We start from the raw sequence: 24489 nt of genomic DNA on the forward strand, positions 1-24489 counted from the left end.
TCTGAAAACACGAAGTGATGTTTGGGAATTTCTTTTAGAAAAATTAATAGACACGTTGTTTAAACAAGTAGCTTGTTTCAAAGTATATATGGTGCACGACTTATGGTAATTTTATTGATGCCAAATCTTGGAAAGTGGCTGAGTAACAGCCTCTTTTCCGGAAAGCGGAACAATATCACGGAGCTGCATTATCGCAAGTAAAAAATTCATGGAAATTCTGTTAATACAGTGTATCCCTGTATAATGCGATCAAAAATCGGTTGAGAAGAACATTACGCGTGTATTTTATATGACAGTATACGCGTATACTCGTAGAATACGATGAAAAAATTGTTTAAAAAGGCTTGCGCACTCGCTGCCATATAAAATGAATAAAGTCTTTTTCGACACTTATTTTGATCACATTATACGAGGATTTTATGTTATTTTATTTAGTCGATGGGGGAGGAATACTCTCGATAAAAACGTTTGTTTATATTCGCGAAAAAGCGATGAATTTCAACACTGAAAAATTGTGTTTCGAGATAAACGAACGTCATTTGGTAAAAAGTTAATTTTTCCAGAAACCCCCTTTTTTTTTGTTTACTCGATAACATTTCTGTTTTTAGGAAAATAAATTCTGGAAGAGATATACCCACTGTTGCATTCGTTACGATTTGTTTAAAAGTCTATTAATTTTTCCAGAAAAAATTCCTGTCGCCTCGATATTGGACAATTAATTAATCATGGCAGCTTAAAGGTAGACGCTCGATCAAGCAGAATAGTATAGTGGTCATAAATCGCACGATAAAAGACAGGATGCGCACTTCTAAGAAAAGGATGCACGAAAACGTTCGATCAATTGTTGCACAGAAAATTCCCGAAAGATAGCATACATTTCACGCCGTTAATTACACGCGTCATCATCGAAGATCGATATTAGATCAACCAGGATAATATAGTAATTACAATCTACATCAAGCGCACACGGCGAGCATAATCACAAATAGCCTGAGACGTCTCCTGGGGGTATAACGATTATTGATTCGCGATTTACGGTGCGCTGAAATCTCCGAACCCGGCCCGTTATGATCTAACAGAGTATGAAAATAAAAGGAAATGACCATCTGCCGGCGGCGCGTTATGTCTATTACTCCATTTGCCTTTTTATTGCTTAATCTACGAAACATGGATCGGCTTCGGAACTATTGTTCTATCGATGTTCCGACCGGGGAATCAGACTAATACTGTCTTTGTACTTGCTACTTGAGGAAGGGAACGAAGAAAAGTCGAATGGGACACGGTGTTAGGTTAAATTATAGCAAGGAGGGTGGAGAACTCTCATATTTGTGGACGGAGATACGGAGCCTTATATAAATCCGACCTGGCGATAAAATACTCGAGAGGAATTGGACACGTAATATTCTTTTACAGCTCTACATCATATCGTTCAGGTAGCTTATTCAACATCCTGCTATATGTAATGTACGATCGATACCTATCGACGGAAACTCGAGCGAGACCGAACTTCGCCTCCGCCTTTGATTCTGCAAAATTCATTTGACTATCCTACACGTCGCTCTCATGCGGCCATGTCACGGGATAATATTACAAGACGCTCCGAAAATTCGAACGGCTCCAAACCGTGTTTATACAGTGCGTCCCACGAGCTCTGTCCACTTGAATATGAGCCGTTCACTGCACAAATCGATTAACTCCACTTTCTGAAAAATCTTAAATTTAATTGTCAAAGCACTTGGTATAGTCGTAACTTTTTATATTTGTGATAACTTTCCTGAATAATAAAGATTAACGCCATTAAACGACAACATTTCTTTGGCCATTGAATAATAAATAATTTATTTCAGAGGCCATTTTGATTAACTCCGTACTCTAATGTAAATCGTTGCAATAACGCAACTCAAATGCACTAGCAAGCGCTGAATGGGAACGGTAAATTTTTTGGTGCCGTCTTGTCAGAATTAAGGTAAAATAAATTAGTCGGTCACACAGTCTAATTGGCGCAGGATCAAGTACTTGTGAAGTCAAATTAATTATTATTAAGAATAAAGTTTAATTGGGCATGTTTTAACTTCTACTGTATACTTTGCCAATATTTTTATTATAAACAATTACTTAAATTTGTCAGTGGTTTTAAAGAAATAAATATTATACCGTTATAATCAAGACGAGTGAGACTAATGACAATGTGAATGTAGAAAACAGTGAATCATATGATGGTTCTTCAATACATCATTTATATTGCTGATGAATTAATTACAAATAATATATTATAACAGAACTGTTAATATTCATTTTTATGGAAAATATGTAATAATTAACTTCTTCTGTAATAAAAAACTTAAAAATTTAAACACTGAATTTAACTTTATTACTTTTTTTCACTTGCCAAATCGATTAACTCCACCAGTCATATAAAAATTGTAACATCACCGACGATTATTGTTTGGCTATTCTTTCTTATTAATTTTATATACCGTTAGATGAAAGCTACATCTGTATGTAGTCACTCTACAATGTTTATTTGAATTTATATTATAAAGGGAATTTTAAAAAACAATGTACATTATTTCATCGCATTTCTCAACTTTTTGTTTTACGGAGTTAATCGATTTGTGCAATGAACGGCTCATATCTTGGTTATTTCAAACAATACGAGAAAATGTTATGTAGGGTATAAGAAACTACATAATAAATGATATTCTTGCAAGTGGGCGCGTAGAGAAGATATCACCCTTGTCTTTTTAAATGGAATGTCCAATTTTGTATGCTCGATTTCGATTCGGCGTATTCCGAGTATGAAACTACTAAAGTGTATTCGTCCTAAAACCGTGCTGAGATATTTGACTGTTTTCATTCTATTACATTCATTATGATATTCAAGGATATGCTCACGTCAAATGTAAACATTGGTAGGCTTCCGACGTCTCTCAGTGTCAGTCAGTTTCTCAGTTAGTGAACATAAGATAATCAATGTGAAGTTTTCATTCGGAGAACAATTAGAGATGCTTCTAATTTACGGAGAAACGCAATCGTGCCTCGAGATTTGTACGGTGAAAGATATCCGAACCGCATATGCCCTTCGGACAAGATTTTTGGAAAGATTGTGCGAAATCAAATTCGTTCAGAAAACAGCATTGAAACGATTAAAAGAGAAAATTTATTTTCATTCGCTGCTGCCCGCGATTCCCTAACGTTACTGTGAATTCCTGACAATAATACTTGGATTTTTGGCATGTCCTCGTCAAAATCTACGGGATCGTCTAAAACAAATTCGAAAATTCGTGGTCCCCCAAGGCAAAGTTTCGCCGAGAACCGTGTTCCAACCATATTGCGGTACAGGCCGCAATTTTCCACCGTCCTATATCAAAGTCGTGTTTACCATACTACAACTCGGCCGAGTGTGCAATGAAACGTCTTAAAAATCTAGATAAACTAAATCCTGTCGTTCGCATAAAACAACGCATTCGGGCCTGCTTTACTGCACGGTGGGTGTCCGGTGTCAACGTAAAACCAGCACTAAGCTGGAAATCCCATAATTTCCGAGAATATCTTACAATTTCGTCCACCGGCATATTACAAGGTCCTCGCCGAGGGTAAATTGTGATGTGCGTGGGCGTGACCCGGAGAAGGGTTCCGGTGGTTTCACGCAACGCGGCTGAATAATTCCTATTTTCTTCCATTTGCCATTAGAGTGGCTCGACTCTGATCGATCGAGCCCGCCGTAGACCGCCCATTGTAATCATCATCGGCGGGGTTCGGTCGAGTAGCGCGCATAACACGAGCAAGACGTTAAAACCGCGTTTCCTGCGGAATCCGACCAAGTCGTTCGACGCAGGCTATATCGGATTACCGGTTGCCCGGTAATTCGACGCCGGCCAACGATTGTTCCCGACTTGAAAAACGAGGAGGACAGCGGATAAAGGTTAAATTAGTTGTCCGCCGCACCGAGAAACCACCGAAAAGCAAAAGCCCGTAGGAGAGGGAGATGGGTGGTAGTGGACAAGCACACGGAAGGTCCTTCCTGATCAGTTCCGAAGCGGGTCCGCGACGCGAACAATAAGAGGATGAACGCGCGGCCCGGCTCTTAGACACGAGACTCTTTGTGAAGGGAGGAACTTCGATTCAAATTCCGGGGGCCCGAAAAATCGATAGACGGCTGATCGGCTATCATAAATATCGTTATTGGCGCCGGGTAATTCGAGTGTCGTACGCAGCGACCGTACGTTTCCGCGCAACCATTTCCGTTACAGCCCTTCGTCCTTCTCTTTCCGAGGGTTTTTCTTTTCCTTCTTCTTCTTTTTTTTTCTTCTTTCTTTTCGGGTCCGCCCGTTTCGCTCCGCGATCGTTCTCTGTCCGACCCGCTTAGCCCCAGTCATCCCTTTTACCTTATTCCATGGCCTCGGTCCTTCCTCTGGATTCCACCTATTCAACGTTTTCCTTCCGCTATTTTTACGAGCTCCGAATATCGCCGGGCCCTTCCGGCCGACGCGACGCGACGCTCGCCTCTCGTTTCTACACCGACGAAACAACCCACGAAATATGTCACTGAAAATGTTCCTCGATGCATCATCGCCGAGACGGTGTTCCGATGGAGAGCGGGATCTTTGGAGAGCGACCACTCCGACGGCTAACTAACTTCTTCCCTCGAAGAAAGAGAATAACGTTTCTTTTTTTTTTGATACCCTGCCGTTGTATTGTTGTCATTTGGTTGCCAGAGGATCGTAGGATCGATGGAGGAGTTGACTCTTTCGTTTCGGAAACGTACTGCTTTCCCGAATAACCTTTCACCTGTACTTTCGCTCGACGACCGGTGCGACTCTTCGTGTATTTTTCGTCGTGGCCTGTGAGTGCTAATGATTTCTCGAAAGAGACTTCGACGTGCATATCCGCGACGCTTTTGCGATTAAAACGATACCAAACACGACGCGGTTTGGTTGATATTTACGCGTTTGATCCACGATTAACTGGGACCTCTACTATCCGAACTCGATCGGTGGAACGCCAGTACTCGGGGAATAGAATATCTGGCTACGGTGCTAGGTTAGATCTTCACGGATGTGTAGCATGAATCATGTGGTAATCGCTTGATCGCTCTGATTGTCAACGATAATTATTAACAATAATCATCATGGAATGAATTATTGTGTGATGAACAGATATTAATGACTTTGTGTGTTGTCGATTGACTAGAACCAAAGCCAGCTAAAGATACAGTATACGCACCGAGTTTCTCGACGTGTTGTTGTTACAATTTTCACAGTTATAAATGGCAATGTATGTTCGATGAATCGTTCTCGGATAATTTGGATGGGACCGAAATAATGATGCACCGAGGTGCTATTATTGACTGTAATTATTGTTCAGCGTGTTTAGTGGAGTGCTGGTTACTTCGGTGGTATGATTTGCGACTACGACCCGCGCCTATCGTTAACAAATGGGAGCTTCCTCGGTGGCTCTCGAGAAAAACCGGCATTATTGCCTGGCGGAGGCGAAACATTCGAACGGAAATTAATTAACACGTTCGCGGGACCGGTTCAGGGTGAACAATGGCCGGCATAAACAGCCCCCCTGCGAGACGCCCCTGGCGGTGGTGCGACCGGTTCCGTGAATCGGTCCGTTAATTAGGTTCCAGAAGCCCCCGGGCGCCTCGACTTGGGGGAATCGTCGCCATTCATCGCCAGGAAAGCATCGACCACTCGAGTTTTCCTTTTTCGATCACCGATACCGCGACACGCCGAGCATCGAATAATTTAATCTCCGCGCCTCTCGGCTCGAGTTGCCTAATACACTCCGCGCGGCGATAAGACACTCTACAGAGCCGTACAAATTTATTGGATCCTCAAAATGGTCCGTCAATTTTTTACCATTCTTTCTTATCGCGCTAAATGCCGACAAATATGAAAAAATTGAAAATTCTGTCATTTTGTAAATAATCGAGATTTTTCGTTCGGTTCGTGTCATAACTATACTCATACTGTTTCATAAGCTACTTCATTCTTTGTTTCGGATCAGTAGGATGACCGATGCCATGGCAAACGTTGACGTTTTTCAAAACATACTCTATAAAAATATATGTAACTCATGTAATTTTAATTATTTTTACTTCAGAAAAATCAGACGTGTACTTCAAATACCAATGAATGCGCGTGCAAAATCCCAATGCCAAAGGTTCAATAGTTATCCTGACAAAAATTCCTAGATTCCTGAACAAAGTACTCCAAAACTGGAATACTCTCTTAAATGAACACTGGTTCAGTTTAGGTTATGTTCTCTGGAGAGGGGGTGCAGGGGAAGAGGCGAATCCGCTTATCTGTTACAGATGTGTCTGTGACAGCCCGTGTCACGGACGCACACTCCTCATCAAAGTTCAATATGCTGGCGAGAAAGTTTTTAGCAAACATCTCGGTAACTTGTAATTTCCGCCAAAAATGAAATTGATATTCATATTCAGCACATCGAAGCGAGTAGAATGACCCGTAACAGGTGCCGAAAGCTTGGGGGAGCAATTCGAAAGTCTAACCACTGTTCCTCCTATAGTTGGACCAGAAAAATGTGGAATGTAGTATGTTCTACGATACTGAAGTTAAAATATCTCCTGAATTCATCATTTTTCAGCATACATAGGTTAATACTTTTCCGTAGAAAACACTCAGACGCGTCAGCTGACGTATAAAAAAATGCATGATTCCATTAGAAAAATTAAAGGTGACCTTAAACTCTCCGAAACCACTCCACCCACAAAAACTAGCTGCCATCTTGTAGCCCTGTTTACACCGAATAACTTTTGCTAATGATGTTTCTTTTACCTCCGTAACCAACTAAATGTTACTTCCGGTGGGCATGAGTTACTTTGTACACAGTATGTTGTTCACCCTGTATAGAAATGTGCATTCTCTGCTTTTAATTTGCACGCATTTAAACGCACCATTTCGCGCAGGGGAGTAGCTACAGCGCCGCAGAACTTCCCCATAAAACGGGTCTACTACTTTTCGGTGCGTTCGCGGGTAAGTTTGAAGAAAATTGGGGATTGTTTCTTAGGGATGCTCCCTTATGAAACCGCAGCGTGAGTGCGCATAAAGTAACCTAGGCTCCGCTATGGGGGTGTCCAAAAGCCTGCCTCGCTCTCTCTGTTATTTCACGCTCCGCGTTGTAGACCGTTGCGGTCAAAGGCGAATAATGTTGTGAATGAAAACCTTATTAATCCGGGCAGCGGGCGTTGTTCTCTCTCGCGCGAGCCTTTCTCTTTTTCCCCACGTTGTAACGGTAAATGCCTGAAATTAATATCTTTTATTTTCTCGCCGGGGCAAAAACACGGAGAAAAATAATACGTTAAGATTAAAGAAAACGGCGCACTCTATACACTTCGCGTTCCCCACGCACGGTAATAAACTTCTACGCTGTTGCAGCTCGTTATGTCTCTTTATGCAGTTTACTGTGCGCACGGGGGTCAGTAACTGAAGACTGATCGCCGAAATATTTTCGACGGTTTAGATCCCAGTGTTTAGAGGACGAATGAAGGTGAAATTGTGTTTTCCAGGGAGAAATTGTATGCGTATTTTTTTTTTCAACGCACTGGTCAGTTTTTTATTATTTACGAAAAATTATTAAGCCACTTATGGCTGGAAAACCATTAGTTCAGAAGATATTTTAATCTTACTGTGCGGGATTACGCCATTTTTAAATTACTGTACGCACGGGGCTCAGTAACTGAGGACTGATCGCTGAAATATTTGCGACGTTTTAGATCCTAGTGTTTAGAGGACGAATGAAGGTCAAATTGTGTTTTCCAGGGAGAAATTGTATGCGTATATTTTTTTCAACGCACTGGTCAGTTTTTTATTATTGACGAAAAATTATTAAGCCATTTATGGTTGGAAAACCATTAGTTCAGAAGATATTTTAATCTTACTGTGCGGGATTACGCCATTTTTAAATTACTGTACGCACGGGGGTCAGTAACTGAAGATTGATCGCCGAAATATTTTCGACGGTTTAGATCCCAGTGTTTAGAGGACGAATGAAGGTCAAATTGTGTTTTCCAGGGAGAAATTGTATGCGTATATTTTTTTTCAACGCACTGGTCAGTTTTTTATTCTTTACGAAAAATTATTAAGCCACTTATGGCTGGAAAACCATTAGTTCAGAAGATATTTTAATCTTACTGTGCGGGATTACGCCATTTTTAAATTACTGTACGCACGGGGCTCAGTAACTGAGGACTGATCGCTGAAATATTTTCGACGGTTTAGATCCCAGTGTTTAGAGGACGAATGAAGGTCAAATTGTGTTTTCCAGGGAGAAATTGTATGCGTATATTTTTGTCAACGCACTGGTCAGTTTTTTATTCTTTACGAAAAATTATTAAGCCACTTATGGCTGGAAAACCATTAGTTCAGAAGATATTTTAATCTTACTGTGCGGGATTACGCCATTTTCAAATTGAAATGTTTCCTGAATTAATGGTTTTAGACCGTAAGTAGCTTAGTACTTTTGCGTGGGGGATTACAAACTATGTCGATTGATGTATTAAAAAATATACATTAAGCAACTTCAACGGCGAGACCACTCGTGTATTTGCATTTTTTAAATTATAAACGGTTTTATCTGAGAAAATTACATTTTCTCGATTATTGTGCTCGGCGAATTAAATTGAACATTTCTCTAACGAGTCTGTCTGACTTATCTGCATTAATTTTCTAAGGAACTTTGCATGTTGGCCTCTTCGAACAATAATCGAGTGCAGACCCCACAGCATAAAACCTTCTGCATCGAAATTTCAGCTCTCGACTACGTGATTTTACGTTTTGCAAATCGTGCCAGTATCATTTCAAACTATACTCTCCGTCTAAATTCAATGCTTCTCGTCGGAGAATATGACGTTCTTCCACTCTTCACGCCGGGTCATATAATTTTGAGCAAACTCCAACACTGCACTTTTATGCTCCTGTCAAAGAGGTGGCTTTAATGATCTTTCCGTCTGCTTTAATCTTCAATTTCCCTGCAGAAATGGCTTTGGAAAAAATATTCCAGCTGCAAGTTTTAGTCCCTTAAACACTGTTCGCACTATGTAAATAAATTTTGTTGCGACACCGTAATTCGAAAATCTAAACGTAAACGTCAGCAATAACATAGAAAACGCAAACGAAACAACCGAATCGCAGATCTTTATGCAAATCTCCATTTTCTCAGATTGGTCCATAAAATACGGAATGGAGGGAGAACGTTAGAACAGTCGTTTCTTCTGAAATAAAAAATTTCTTTTCATCTAAATAAGTCGAAAATCATAAATTTTTTATTATTTCTGTACGAAGCCGTTACGGACATTTTTCTGATTAAAACGACACCCAACACGTCACCATTTGAAACATATTTACTCGCTTAATCCAGGATTTAGTAAAACCTCGATTATCCGAACTAATAGGACACGTGCTAGATTGAATCTTTACTCATTTGCTGAATCTTGAGCATGCTGCCGCCAGATTTTTATATGGTAGCTTTAAATTGATCTGTTCTCACGAGGGACACGTCCAGATGGAATTCGGGTATCCTCGGTTCGGATAATCGAGGTTCCATTATATCGTGGATTAAACGAGTAGACACGATCCGAATGGTACCGTGTTTGGAGTCATTTTACTCGGGAAAGTGTCACGGATATGTTGGTAAAGGCTCCATGAAGGAATAATTAATATCAAGAAAGTTATGTTAATAAATTAGCATCGTCTCGTGGGGCCCTATCGTCTCACTTCTTCTGGGGCCCTTAGGAGAAATTTTTCTTAAATCGTTCTCCTGAAGATGACTAGGGTAAGGGACCCAATTACTGCGAGGATACCAATTAATAATACTTCTTTTTAAGGCACAATGAATATTAAAAAAAAAAAGATATTAAATTTTGTCATTAAAATTAGGTAATATAGACGTTATATATCTCTTTCACAATATTCATTACGCTTTAAGAATAAGTGTAATTAACACTAGAACGACCGGAGCAGTCAAAATGACTGGTTCCTAATTTTTTCTTTTACAATTACTGAAATTATAAAAATGTTTCAATCGGAAATTTTTCAATGAACCTCTTCATTCAAGCACATATTACAATAAAAGTTGTACGAAGTCTGAATGGGCACAGTCTTGTCACTGTCACAAAGCAATATACGTCAGTCGCATTTATTGCTCGGTCGTTCTAGTGTTAATACAGGCACGGTAATCGGTACCCCCACAGTAATGGGGTCCCACGTGAAGCTTTTGGATCGCAATTGAATTTCGTGGGAAGCTGTTCGAGAGAATGAAATAATCCCGTTCCTACGAAGGGAAGCGTCCGTTCCGGGTCGGGGCAATAGATTATTTTTTGCCGGGCTCAAAAATCGGCGAGTACGGCCCTGGTCGAGGAAAAACGGGGGTTTGCAGTGGAAGGAGCAGACATCGGTGTCGGTTGTAAATTCAGTGGAAGGGACCAACAGGCAAGAAATCCGTAGCCGTGGCTGATAGCTGATACCAAAAGTGGATGAACGAAAACGAAATCTGCTGGTAATGGTGAACTGGTTATCGGCGGCGCGGGAGTTTAGTCGTTTCCACGGTCCTATATACTATATAATATTCACCGAAGAGGACGAATGGCTCGTCCCCTCTCACTCTTTCTTTCTCCGTTTCTCTCTCTCTCTCTTTTTCTACGCGGGGCTCTGCCGGTTGTGAAACCCGTATTACGCCTTCGAACTTTTTACGGTATCACTGTATCGGATGTATAGCTACATATATTAGAGCCCGGATCGAATATTCCGCCGCTCCGAATGCATAGAAAATGATGGGGCTCCTCGGCGAGCCCTAATACGATTACACCGAATATTACAACCGGCGAATATTCAAGCCGCCACACAATAAAAACAAATTGAACGGCGAACGCGAATCGCTCGACACGCACGCGTTCAGAAAACCAGGCAAATAAGTCTCCGGTTGGAAAGCATAAACCACCACTCCGCCAGCGCAATATCCATACGCGAAATCCGTTTTTCTGCAAATCCGACGAATTTTTGGCTTGGGCGATGCGCGTCGGATTAGGGCTCGCCATTGAGGCCCGTGTTCTTTTTCTAAGAATTTTTCAAAGCGGAGAAAGAATTTTTCAGTTCAACATTCTTCAAGTCTGATATTTTACGTCTCGCAATTGTGGTATCAGCGATCTTTTGAAAAATTGCCTAGATCGACAGAAAAAGTTTCAGCTTAAAGTCTATTTGTGCAAGCGATTGTTCATTTTCTTTTAATTTTGCAGAAGAGAGAAATTCGGGACACGTTTTGCCTCGAAAATGGTCCGTCTTCTAGGCCTATGCCGGAGTCATTTCTGACCCACATTTCACTAATACAGTTTTACTCCGATACAAGACGATGGCTCGGGACCGGCTCTCGTCTTATTTCGGACGAGAGTGTCTACGGCGGTTTGACTTTGTGGAGAATACAACGTACACGTTATTAACAATAAATAGTAGGTAGAATTGAACTAAAAAACAAGACACTCGTGCTTGAAGACTAATTGTTTGTATCCCGAAAAGGCCTAGTCCTGTGTATCCAATATTTATTCAGAAAATAATTTGTTAACATCTCTATGATTTCCGGTTTTATTTGCGAGGAAACGGGTCGTATCCGCCGAAAATTTGGCGCGTTCGAGGACGTTTCTCAGAACGTCTGGAGACTAATTCGAGCGTCCCCGGGATTTGACAGGGGCTGGGTCCCGATTCGGCGAAAATATAGATTTACGCTATTTCCGTGAGCGCCGATTCGTTTTACGGAAATTGAAACAGGACATAATTCCGTGAAAAATCTGCCCGGGGAGGGGGGTGGGGGGGGAGGTGAATTTTCCTCGAAAGACGTCCTACAGGACACCCGGCTCACAATAGAAAGCTACACGTCATTGCCCGATACAAAAGTGGGTGACCAGAAATCCTCTAAATCTGTGGCCTGGCACGAATTCAAGTTGCAGTTTAACTGATACGTTCGAGAGAAAAATGGCGAATGGCGCAGTGGAAACAGTAACGAGTTGAATACAGACGACCGCGAAAAATCTGCTTGAAAACCGGGCCCTTTATTAAAGAGCATGTTAAACACATTCCCCAGCGTGCCCGGCCCCGGGACGAACGTTGCCAAAATTTTAACGTCTTCCGTTAACTTCTACGACCATGGTTACGTCTGCTTTAAAAATCCCGATATTTCATTCCGCAACGTTTCCTTTTTTTTTTTGCACTGGAACTGCGTCAAAATGGCGGGCGCAAAACTTTTTATCGGTCTGTGGATTTTTATGCGAAATAAAGATTGTTCGCATTCGGGGCAAGCCCTACGAGCTTTGCAGATATATATAAGTATGTACCGAATTTTAATTGTTTTTAAATAATCGACAAATTCGGGAAGAAAAGGCTGCAATTTTTTAAATATTCTGATTCGAAAATACGCTCCAGAAAAAGCAATTTTCGTTATTTTTACTTGAACAAAATAATGTCTGTACCTCAACTATCGGTAAATGTGTGTGTGCAAAATTGTAACCTAAATAGTTCAATAGTTCTCTGGGAAAGAATTCGTGAAGTGCGTTTAAAATCAAAATACAGTCTTTACTCGATATAGGTCGCAAATATCTAGCAGATAGAGGTCCCAGATCTACTGCCGCGGGATATACCCAGTGAAACAAGTAAATATCATCGGAATTGTATCGTATTTGGTATCATTCTCTTTAGAAAAATGGCACGAATGTGTTGGTGAAGGTCCCATGAAAAAATAATGAAACATAAAGAAGTTTTGTTATTGGATTAGTGGTGGTCTCACACCGATATACCCGACCCGAGCTTCGCTGTACTTTTCTACGTTCGAATAGTATCTTCTAGCCGATGTATGTCCTTGGACAGACCCGTGTTTTGGACATGTATCGAGTAGACGCTGTGCCCCCTTGATTTGTACTCTGAATATTTCTCGGAATAAATATAAATGAAACTGAAAATAAATAAATTCTATTCGGTTGCACCGGTTTCCCGTTAATTGTGTCGCGTTGAGTAATTACGTTAGACAAACGAAGGGGAAGGAATTGTCTATCAGAGAAAGGAACGTCTCTCGAAATCAAAAACGAAGACATTCGGAAAAATTACGAGCTGCGGCTCTTGCTTTAGTCCCATGGTTAAGCGAATGCAAGGCGGTAAAGACAAAAGGCTGGCCCGGAGGTAACGGTGAAAAATAAGAAAGCGTTCCCCTATTTGTTCGAAAGACAAGTGTAATTACGCGAGGAGAATTAATTACAAATGCGGAAAAGGTAAAACGCCGCCTCCTTCATCCGTTTTTGCCGGGGGAACGTTATTTAAGTTCAATTTGTCTCCCACCGATGTCTTTTTAACAACTCCGCGAAAGGGACGGTTCTGTTTAATTAACATCTCCAAATTGCATGCTAATGTTGTACTTTGCTCCCTCTTAAATGCGCTCGCAGCTCCTGATTATCAGAAAAAAAAATAGAAAAAGAAAAAGAAACGAATCGCTTGAGAATGCAATCTTTGGCACGTAAATATTCGAGTTTAAAACGCTGCCGCCTCAGCTTCGCCGGGAAATTAGGTTCGCCGAGCTTTGTCGCCATTATGCCAACCTGGGTTTTTTCAAAATTGAATCGGACACAATAAGCAACAATTTTCATCCCAGCATTATAGCGTGGCAAGTGTTTTCCTTTTAGGCTTCCAGACAAACAGAAAATAAATTTAAGAAATTTAAATTTTAAAAATGGCGGCACTTTGGACATATAAAATTACAAGGTCACAATTTGTTCGATCTTCTTCGTCTTCAAGAGCTGGAAAAATGAAAAAAAAAAATATATTTCGGCGTAATTATGGCTCCAATAATAGTCACGGTTGAGCTGAAGATTTGTGCAAAATTTTTTGGGGATGCAGCAACAATTTCCAAATTCAAAATTAAAATTCTCGAAAATTTCGCGAGCATATTTTCGAAATATTTTTCGATGTAAAAAATGTAATCGAACCTGTTACGAGTTTTATTTTGATTATGAGTTTTATTGCAAAACTTGCAGTTGGGGCTTTTTAAAATGCAACAAACGATGGTACGTCGATTACGTCGTTGCAAGTGAAGATATCAAGAAGATAGCTAGCTTTTTTTAATGATGGATCGTACTTTTTTATGCTATTTCCAACGACCTGTAATCCGAGACGAATCGATACTCGATGTGGAGGCGAACTATAAGTATAATAGAGCCGTGAACAGTTGCGGGGGATGATCGAAGAGGCGTCCATTTTCTGCCGAATTTAAATACTGTCTAAATTCGCTGTTTTGCATTGTCTAGCGAAGTCGTTTAGAAAATAGGCGCAGCGGAACGCCGCGGCATGTCATTGTTCGAGGACAGCCGAATTTGTCGGAAAACTTCACTGACAACGTCACTATCACGACTATGCGAAATCCGATGAATAAACGTTTCCAAAACGACTGCGCTGTCCTTTGTATTATCATTCGCGGCGACACACTGTGGTCCAGAACCAGAATTTGGCTGTTCGTTTGGCAAAAAGTCAGCGCGAAAATTCCTACGCTTGGTCATTTCAAAAATTAGAAGCTTAGTCTTCACAACGTCGATAATTGTTAAATGAAATCCAAAGTTTGAACATGATTCGAACAAGATAAAAATGTTCTGCATCGAATTGCATGAAACTGCAGTTGAATGACGTGTGCTTCCTCCCTTGATAGTTTTAATAAATTAAGAACAACGTCACGGTATATAATAAATGCAAAAAATCGTGCAGTATAGTAATTAGGAGCAAAATTTCTCTCTTTCCACTATTTATTTTTCACATTCATGCTTCAAAAATTCGACGTTCCAGCGATTATTAGAATAGGGGTTAAACTTTGCCTCGGGAAACCAAAAATTTTCAACTTTTTAAAGAGTAATCCTGTAGATTTTGGCGAGAAAATGCCGAAAATCCAAGTTTTAATCCCAGGAGATCACTAGCTCAAAAGTTATGCGTGTGTAAAGGTGTGAGATTTTCAACGTTTTTAATCGGTAAGGGCGCCGCCATGTTGGTATGTAGTGACCGTCGCGCGCTTAACGAGCGCAGCAGCTACATGGCACCACATCGGTGCTAGATCACCGATTTTTGAGAGAAAATATCTTTTCCGCACACGCGAATAAAAAATTTGTAAATATAACTTGCAATTCATAATCGCCTGCGCGGAACTAGTAATCCCCTAGGATTGCAATTTGGATTTTCGGCATTTTGTAGCCAAAATCTGCAGGATCATATAAAAAAAAAAGTTAAAAATTTTTGGTTTCCTGAAGTGAAGTTTCGCCAAAATAAGGAATCCGATACGTATTCGAAAATCTTTTTAGATCTTCCCGAAACCTGGAACAGTAACAAAATTAGTCGTGAATATAATCAACCCAGTATCAAGTTTCGTTTCCTATAGTCTATTTAGTATGCGTACATGTAAAGTCAACGAGCCTCGGTGTTCCATGAATTCGCAAAACATTAATTCCAGCGCCGCGAACACTCCATTAGAAAAGCATCTTTCGTTTGTGGTTATTATTGTTCGCATGATATCCTAGGAAAATAACGTCGAGCGAGATCTTCCTGTTACGGAAATGTAAATACTCGCGAAACAAACCTTCCTTCTGGCAAAAGGAGATTTCTGTATCACTGCTGAGATCGTGTGGACGTAAGAGTATATTTTACGACGAGATGAAAACTTTATTTCGCGTGTCACGTACACCCCCGACCATAAGTTACCGGGCATTGATTCTGCTGAACAGATCGCCTGATTCTCGTTAATTCCCTACAAGCTCCATGCTATGTTAATCTTAACAAAACAATCTTATTACATATCGTTCCGTTGATATCTACATTACGTTTCGAATCATAATCATCAGTATACTGTACGTACGATTCAGTTATGGACGACAAACAAGACATCAACAGTTCATTTCTAATTATTCCTTTATGAAACTGTTACCAACATGTTCGTGACATTTTTCTGATTAAAATGAGTCCAAACACGACAGCAATGCGATCGCAAATGCTCGATCTAAACCACGATTTAGTAGAACCTCGATTATCCGAACCCCTGATATCTAAATACTCCATTTCCCATTTGGATTCGCGTTTTATACGGCTACAGTTCACTTCGAAGCGATTGAGTAACAGTCTGAATCAAGTATATACAACAAGATTCAATGTACAAACCAGTAACGATTGTACCCAGTTCGGATAATCGAGGTTATGCTGAATCGTGGATTAAACGGTCAACAATGATGCAACTGGTATCGTGTTTGGGCTCATTTCAATCAGAAAAATGTCACCAATGTGTCGGCGAAGGTTTCATACGAAACTAATTAAACACAAATAAGCGTCGTTAACATTAACATTCACAAATATCGTGCACATCTTTTCCGCACATTTCGATGCACTATCGTAATTCAGAAATCACGAGCTAGAGGAATCGATCTTTGGACGTTTAACCGCATCATAATTTACTGTTTAGTGCAAAAGATGGCGTACCTTTACGCACGGGAGTGCACGAAAAGCTCGGGAAAGCTCGAATTTCCAAGGTGGAACGTTTTGGAATAAGAATAAATTGCAACCAAACATCGCGGGCACGACGATCGACAGTGTTTGGAGAAGGTGGTCCGAAGTGAGCCGAGTGCACGAAGTAGGATCCAGATCCCTTACGCGTCAGTTGCCATCGCTGACTCGCGGAACAATACGGTGATAAACCTTCGCCGCAGGGAGACACTTGCAAACTCGATATGGTCGTGTCAAACTTTGACCAGGGTTATCAATTAATTTTTCACCTGTGCTTCGGGTGTGAACGACTTTCCACACCATGATCATTGCCGCCTAAAATCTACCCTTTCCCATGGATTTTATCCGAGATTCTATGGCTTCGTTGAATCTTTGCGAAGCGGCCCTAGCACGGGGACAAAGAATTAACCTCTGAGGACTTTTTAAAATGCTCAGAACATGCTCCTGAAATGAACGTTTATCTTATTTTAATTGAAATTATGAAAATGCTCCCCCGAGGAATAAATTTCATTACTCAAGCACAGGAAAACCGTAAAAGAATCCCCGGTAACGCGAGATGTGATGTTTGAGTAACATACTAATACTAATTCAGTAACATAACTCTTATTTTTTTAAGAAACATTTACTGCCGTATTTGTGACACTTTTCTGATTAAAACGAGCCCAAACACGGTACCATTTGAATAATGTTTACTCGTCCAATCCACGATTTAGTAGAACCTCGACTATCCGAACTGACATCCAAATTCTCCATTATCCATTTGAACGTGTTTCAGGCTCGTGTTTCAAAACGTGTGAAACGTGTCTCAAAATCTGAAGTATGTAAATCAACCAGCGAAGATTAACATATGTTTCACTGAAGAGTTCGGATAAGCGAGGTTCTAACGAATCGTGGATTAAACGAGCAAATGTCACGCAAACGGTATCGTGTTTGGTATCGTTTTAATCGGAAAAATGTCACGAATAATATGCTGCGGGTATTTTTGTGAAGAAATAATTAGTTAAACATTTCGCAAAAATAGTGATCCCATGCAACACGAGTGTCACTTCGTTTCCAAAGTTTTCGCACAGATCAGCAGATTACCGTGCTGAAATTCGATACAGACGGAACGCCTCCTCGATCATCTCTGGGGACTGTGCATATTAATAGAATCAATATTCGATGGAAAATGTTTCGCATTTCCGTCAATTACCGGGGCGAGAATCTGTCGAAGTAATCGACGGAAGGTCTCGAAAATAGAAAATCGAAAATTCCAATTAGCATGTAAATGATATCGCAGGAGAGAGAGAGAGAGAGGGAGGGAGAGAGAGAGAGAGAGTGCGCGTCAACGGCTCGCGGAAACTCGCGAACAAACAGCAATCGTGCTTATTAAATATTTGTGAAAGTCTTTGTAGCTGTTAAACTGTAACCACAAAGCAAGTGCTCACTTCAAACGGTAACTCAGCTATTTGAAAGCGGGCCGTAGGTACGATCTCGCACACAGTAAGCGACGCTAAGCATCGAACTCGCTTCCCAGGGCGAAGCACCCTCGTTTCGCTATGTGAATAATGCACGTGCCTATTGACACACGAAGTTTCCTACTCTCTGACTCGCTTTGGGTAAAGCATCCAAACTTCCTGAATGAATAACAAATGTTTCCATCGAAACATTTCTTCTTCAACCCCCGGGGCCCGAAGTCACCCTCAATTAGCTCGACTTCTCGGCTCCGATTTTCATATTATAAACCGAGGAGACTTCGAGGATCTCTCGCGAGCTCGACATTCTAAGGATGCCTGTCGCGGGTAACTGAAATTAGCTGAGAAACTGGGAATAAAAATTTTCCCTTCCAACTGTCTTCGAAATTGTTACACCAGCTTAACAGTTTTGGACCGCGGATTTTACAATTACACTGAGAAACTGCAGAGAAGCCAAGTTTGTTTCCGACTCATTCAAATTATTCGAGAAAAAAAGTGTTTGACTTCTGTTGGCTACGATTAACCCACATAACTTTCATTTTGCATAAAGGTTCACAGTGGTGATACTCTGAGCTGTTGCGACCTCTTTGAAAAATGTGCACCTAAAATCGCAAAAATTGACCAGTTAGCTGTTCTTGACGAGTATACTCGTCACGGCACGAAATATTGCCAGTTCTCCCTGACGAGTATACTCGTCAAAACACAAAATATTGCCATCTCTCCCTGACGAGTATACTCGTCACAAACAGCTATGTGATTAAAGTCTTCTGTCTTTTCAGTTAAACAAAAAATTATGAATAATCAAGAATAGGAAAAGCGGGGAAAAGTGAAATGAACTGCTCGTGGAAAAAGATTTCGCAACACGAGAAAATTTTCCAAAAAATCAATTATCAAATATTATCACTGGAATATGGATTTTGTGCATTTATGACGAAGCTGAATTGCTAAAATAATAATAATATTATAAAATAAAATATATAAATATATAAATAAAATAATAATATTAATTGTAAAGACATTTAGCAAATCTATGAGCACTACGGTTCCGTTCTCGGCTCGTTAAAATGACAAAAAGTCAAAAGTACATTCCTATTTCATTTCTGCCGCTCAGAGAAATCCCGGAAAATTTTTGCTCGTCAGAAAAATCTAACTATCACATTTCCCGCAAAACAATCCGCCATTTAAACTCGCACCGATGTAGATCGAGCCCCGGCCGATTCCCTCAGCGGTGCAAACGGAATTCTTCCTCTCGGTTCTTAATTTCCCCGGGAAGCAGGAAATCCTGCAACAAGGGTGGCGGTAGGGGGAGGGGTCGGGGAGGAGGGTGCAGGGACGACCTCATAAATCAAGTTCGCGTTTCGCGCGAAATAAGGGCGCAGGAGTTAAATAAAAATTCCCGGTATCTCCTCGTTCCGCGACCTACCGAAAGAACCCTTTTCCTTCCCTAACAAGGGGAGGAGAAAAGGGAAGCTCAAAAACGGGTTAACTGCTGTTATCCGCGATTATTCTCCTCTCGAAGAATCATCGAGACCAACCCCAGCGAGGCTGGCAAGAATTAGCGCCGGCCAGGGGTAGTTCGAAAGCAACAATCGCTCGCGATTCTGCTGATTTTCCATATTGAAAAATTTCAACTCCGCAGAATCCCGGCGGCTTTTGTTGCGCGACCCGTGCCTCCATGAATCGTCGTCTCGTACATTAGAAAAGAGGAGAGAAAGGCCAGGAGAAAGAGGATGAGAGAGAGAGAGAGAGAGAGAGAGAGCAGATGGCGGAGGAAGAGAAGATTTCGTCTTTGACAACAAACGTCGCGTTCCGCTCCGAAAGCTTTCACCCGTTCTCGTGGTTTTCCGCACGAATCTGTGTACACTGAGCTGCATTCTTGGTATGCATCCACCCTCCGCTGTGCATCGCGCTTTCAACATCCCCCTCAGCTATCGAAGGAGGATCATATACGAACCGGGAACGGGAACAGGAACGGGAACGGGAACTTTATCCCTGGCGCAGAGCGGCGGCTCCGCGCGCAGGAAGCGACCAGAAAATCGGTAAGCCGCCGGAAACTGGAGGCACGAACCACCTTGTTAAACGCGAAAACGCATCAACATCTGCCGGGCGAGAGACCCGGTCGGGGAAAACGGATAGGCGACACCGTTGAAAATATTATGAAACGGGATATCTAATTTGAACACGCGCGGAGAAGTCCCTCGCCGTCCTAACTTCGCCTGCAACGCGACACGGTTTTTATACGGTCGCGTCTCCCATTCTCTAGGATCCTCCGTGGACCGTGCGCGTGTGCGCGCGAACGTGTGAAGATCGTGCGCGATACGCTCGCGAGCTTGTACAGGGTGTCAAAAAATGATATGTCACGGCCACCATAGCGTGATTCTACACGTACGATTTGGTGGGAATGGACATAAAAAACTCCCCGCAAAATTGACCTTGACCTTGAAAATCAAGGTCAAGGAAACAATAATTTTTATTTTTGTTTAATCGTGTTCCACTGGTCATAAGGATCAACTTTGTGAGAGAAAACATGGGTCGCATCTGAACCGTTCTCTTAAAAAATGATGTTGCATTTCTTATAATTTTTGCAGCTTCTTTGTTTGTAAATTTTTTACATCCAGCGCCAATATATAAGTGAATAGCGTACTATCATACAGCGGGTACCATCGGTAAGCTATCTCGTTGGGTATGAAATTGTCATAGTCATGATACTACTATTTCCCTGACTACAGAATGAAAGAAAGAAGCTGCAAAAATTATGAGAAATGCAACATCATTTTTTAAGAGAACGGATGATATGCGACCCATGGTTACTTTCACAAAGTTGATCGTTATGACCAGTAGAACACGATTAAACGAAAACAATAGTTGTTTTTTGACCTTGATTTTCAAGGTCAAGGTCGATTTTTGCGGGGAGTTTTTTATGTCAATTTCCACCAAATCGTAGGTGTAGAATCACGCTATGGTGGCCGTGACATATCATTTTTTGACACCCTGTACAGGCCCGCTGTATAGACATTATACATGTCGCGTGAATATCGTAGCTCGAGAGATTCTGCAGCGACGGTTCGGCGGAAATTAATGTAGGATAGGTGACGCCATATTAACTTTGACCTTCAATCGCAAGGTCAAGAGGTCAACCATTTTTTTCTTGCTGCATCGTGTTCCATTCGTCGCGCGGATAAACTGTGCAACGGGGACCGTCCGTCTAAGTTCGGTCGTTCTCTTAAAAAATTAGGGTAATGTTTTTTTTTATTATCAATCTGATTCCATCTTCATCTCTCGGATGGAGTTTGTACGTGCTGTCGATGAAGCCGTCGGAAAATTGTTTCTTTGGCCGCGAAATATATCGAATACGAATAAAATCAGTTGAATAAAATAAACGAAAATTAAAAGCTTAGAAAGTTTGAAAAGATGAACAAAAGTTTTTCATAATTTTTTGATAAAACGGTTGAGTGCTGAACCTTGGTACCTTTTGCCATTTTTAGCCTTGCGATGAGTAGAATAAGATGCAACAAGACAAAATTGTTGACCTTTTGACCTTGAGATTAATTTTACTTTCTTGTATAGATTTCCCCCAAGCCGAGGGTGTAGAATCACAACTATGACAGTCGCGACATATAATTTAGAAATATAATAAAGAAACAAAAATCAAAAGCTTAGAAAGTTTGAGAAGACAAACAAATCTTTTTCATAATTTCTTAATAAAACGCTCGAGTTCTGACCCATGATTCCTTTCCCAATTTTTATCCTTGCGATGAGTAGAATCAGACGCAACAAGAAAAAATTGTTGACCTTTTGACCTTGAGATTAATTTTACTTTCTTGTATAGATTTCCCCCAAGCCGAGGGTGTAGAATCACAACTATGACAGTCGCGACATATAATTTCTTAGATATATTAACATCTTAAAATATAAATATAATTTCTTCGAATTTATGATTGCACTATTTTAATGAATTAAATGATCCTAGTCGGAAATTGAGTGTCGAAATACTTTTCGGTGTGCGTTTAAAGAAAATGCGGAGATTTATCGAGGGTGCAACATTGGAAGGCGGCTAGGGGTTCGTCGAAACAGCGCGATTCGAACATGCTTGTTAGCGTTCGAGAGCGGTACATTACCGTGGATCGAAGCTCACGCGTTTTTCTCTGCTTTGACACCGCTCGGGCCGATAACACGCTAAGTATGTACAAGTCGAAAGAGCCGACGCGACGCCAATGATAAATCACCGGCTCGCAAGTGTTACACGAATGCTTAAAAACACATTAAGGCCATCCTGCGCGCTGCTACATGTAACGATTCATTCCGTGTACCGTCCACCCCCCCCCCTTCCTCCTCTCCTCGTGTCTTTTCATTCAATTTCAAGGAATCTCCGATTTAATCGCGCTGCCGAAATTTTCCGTGGCGATTAATATCAAGATGGCCGGGGCAAAGAGAGAAACACAGAGAAAGGGGAGAAAGAGAGAGAGGGGGGATGAGGGGGTGGAGAGGAGGCACAGCTCGAAACGAATCAATCTCTCGCAGACGTACTTCTGTGCTCGCTACCGACGAGAATTACCGAACGCATTATCTTCGGTTCAACGGACGAGATTATGATAAGAAGAAAGGAACCGTCGAGGATGCGATGCCAGGAAAAACCGGAGGAGATGCTCGAGTAAGAACACAAGCCCTCGTGCGAGCTGATTCGAAAGCAATTTGGCGTCTCATCGGATTTTTTAATTATCGACCACCGTCCTACTAACTATTCACTATTAACTTTATTGTACAATTATACAGGCTGTTGTTAATTTTAGCTCGACCACCTAAATGATTTCCGCTATCACTGAAAGTAAGAAAAAGTAACCGAATAGGTATGAAAGTAACTGTGGAGGTCGTTGCAACGGTTTTGTTCAAGGTCACTTCAAGGTCGTAGTGTGTAGAACTCATCTTGATGCCGACTACCACATCGCGTTATACAAAAACACAGGTACATGTTAGTATGCAAAAGAATGACCTTGAAAAACCGTTAAAATGACCTTCACAGGTTTTTTTATCACCGTCATTTTTTTGTTACTTTACAGTAAGTACAGTTTTCGATATACAGTGAATCCAACAACTCAAAAATTCCAAACAGTTCAAAAATTTTTTTCATAAATGAAACTCCCCTAGATTTGAAGATTGAAGCCTCCTTTCACAACGACATCTCAAAAATTGATGTACGATTCTTGTCCACTGCTTCATGGGACCGAGAAAGAAGTCCACTGGCACACTTCTCATTCAAAATTCGATAAATTCACTAAAAAAAAATCGCACATCACTTTTTAAGGTGTCGTTGTAAAGAGGAAGCTTCGATCTTCGAGTCCTCGGAGGATTCGATCAGGAAAAAAATTTTTCAAAGTTTTTGCGGACGTTTGAATTTCGCGAATTTTCTGTGAAGAATGTATTATTATTCACCGAAATACGCGGTGAAAAAAAATCTTAGAATAAAATCAACAGATTATCAAGGGATTTCGATCGATTCGCAATGGTACTTTTGGCCGTGCCGATGGAATTCCGCGCTGCGAAGAACGGTCGAAAAGTGGAATGAAATAGGAATCGGCCGGGGGTCGTCGGGGTTAAAACGCGACGATTCACCGGTCCCGGTGTATGAAAATGCAACAGAATCCGGGATAATCGGCGATTATACTGCTGCCGGTGGAATAGAACGCGTCGATTGATTCATTTGCAAAGGTTTCAGTCGGGTTGACTGTCACGGTATTCGATTGGCCAAAAACAATCGCGGGGGGTCAGGCTGACGCGTCTATGTAAATCGTCGCTTTCGAATAGAAAATTGATCGTACAATTTGCGCAGGGACGGTGTCCCCTTCTAAATAGACTTGTAGGCTCCGCATACAGTACAAACCTATCGCGTATTTGTCCGGCTGTATACCGTATACATTATCGTTCGGCGATCGTTCGTTTACCTTATTACACGCCGGAAGTATTTCAACGGCCGCGTCCGCTACGATTAACAAACGAAACGTCTCTGCGTCGCGCACCGAGCGGGATCCGTCGGCGTGCTGTCTTCGACCGGGCCTCGAAAACTGTTACGATATCGGTTTCGCTTCTTGAAACAGTTATGGAAAACTTTTATTCTGAATAACTGTTACCGAACCGCCTACCGTTCGGACTGTGGCAGGTTCCGTTACGGTTCTTGCATCAGCTGCCATATCAGTTCCCTAACTGGTACTTTTTAGGCGCCGCGTCGATTCCGAAACTGCTGTAGAATCGATTCGAGGAACCATTATGCGGACTGTGTCGCACGGAAAATGAAATCGCGATTTATTACGCCCCGTAGATTGCTGTGTACGTGCACCTTTCTTTCGAAGACAAGAATTTTGATCACAGTGTTTACTCCATACATGTCCCAAACGCCTAGCCGATAAAAGTCCCAAAACTATCCCCACTGCCTCGGGGTATACCCCGCGAGTGGCCATGAACCGAGGCCTCTACTGTCCTTTTCTACGCTCGGCGTGGATCAAAGAATA

The 24489-nt window shown here is 41.4% G+C and overlaps 1 protein-coding gene across 2 annotated transcripts in view; it reads left to right on the forward strand.

The window, feature by feature from the left end:
- The window catches only part of LOC143359335 (nephrin), a 331551-nt gene that overhangs the window by 53814 nt on the left and 253248 nt on the right, over positions 1-24489 (forward strand). The window lies entirely within an intron of this gene.

The sequence above is a fragment of the Halictus rubicundus genome, chromosome 11 (assembly GCF_050948215.1).
Source record: "Halictus rubicundus isolate RS-2024b chromosome 11, iyHalRubi1_principal, whole genome shotgun sequence".
In the NCBI taxonomy this organism is placed as follows: domain Eukaryota; kingdom Metazoa; phylum Arthropoda; class Insecta; order Hymenoptera; family Halictidae; genus Halictus; species Halictus rubicundus.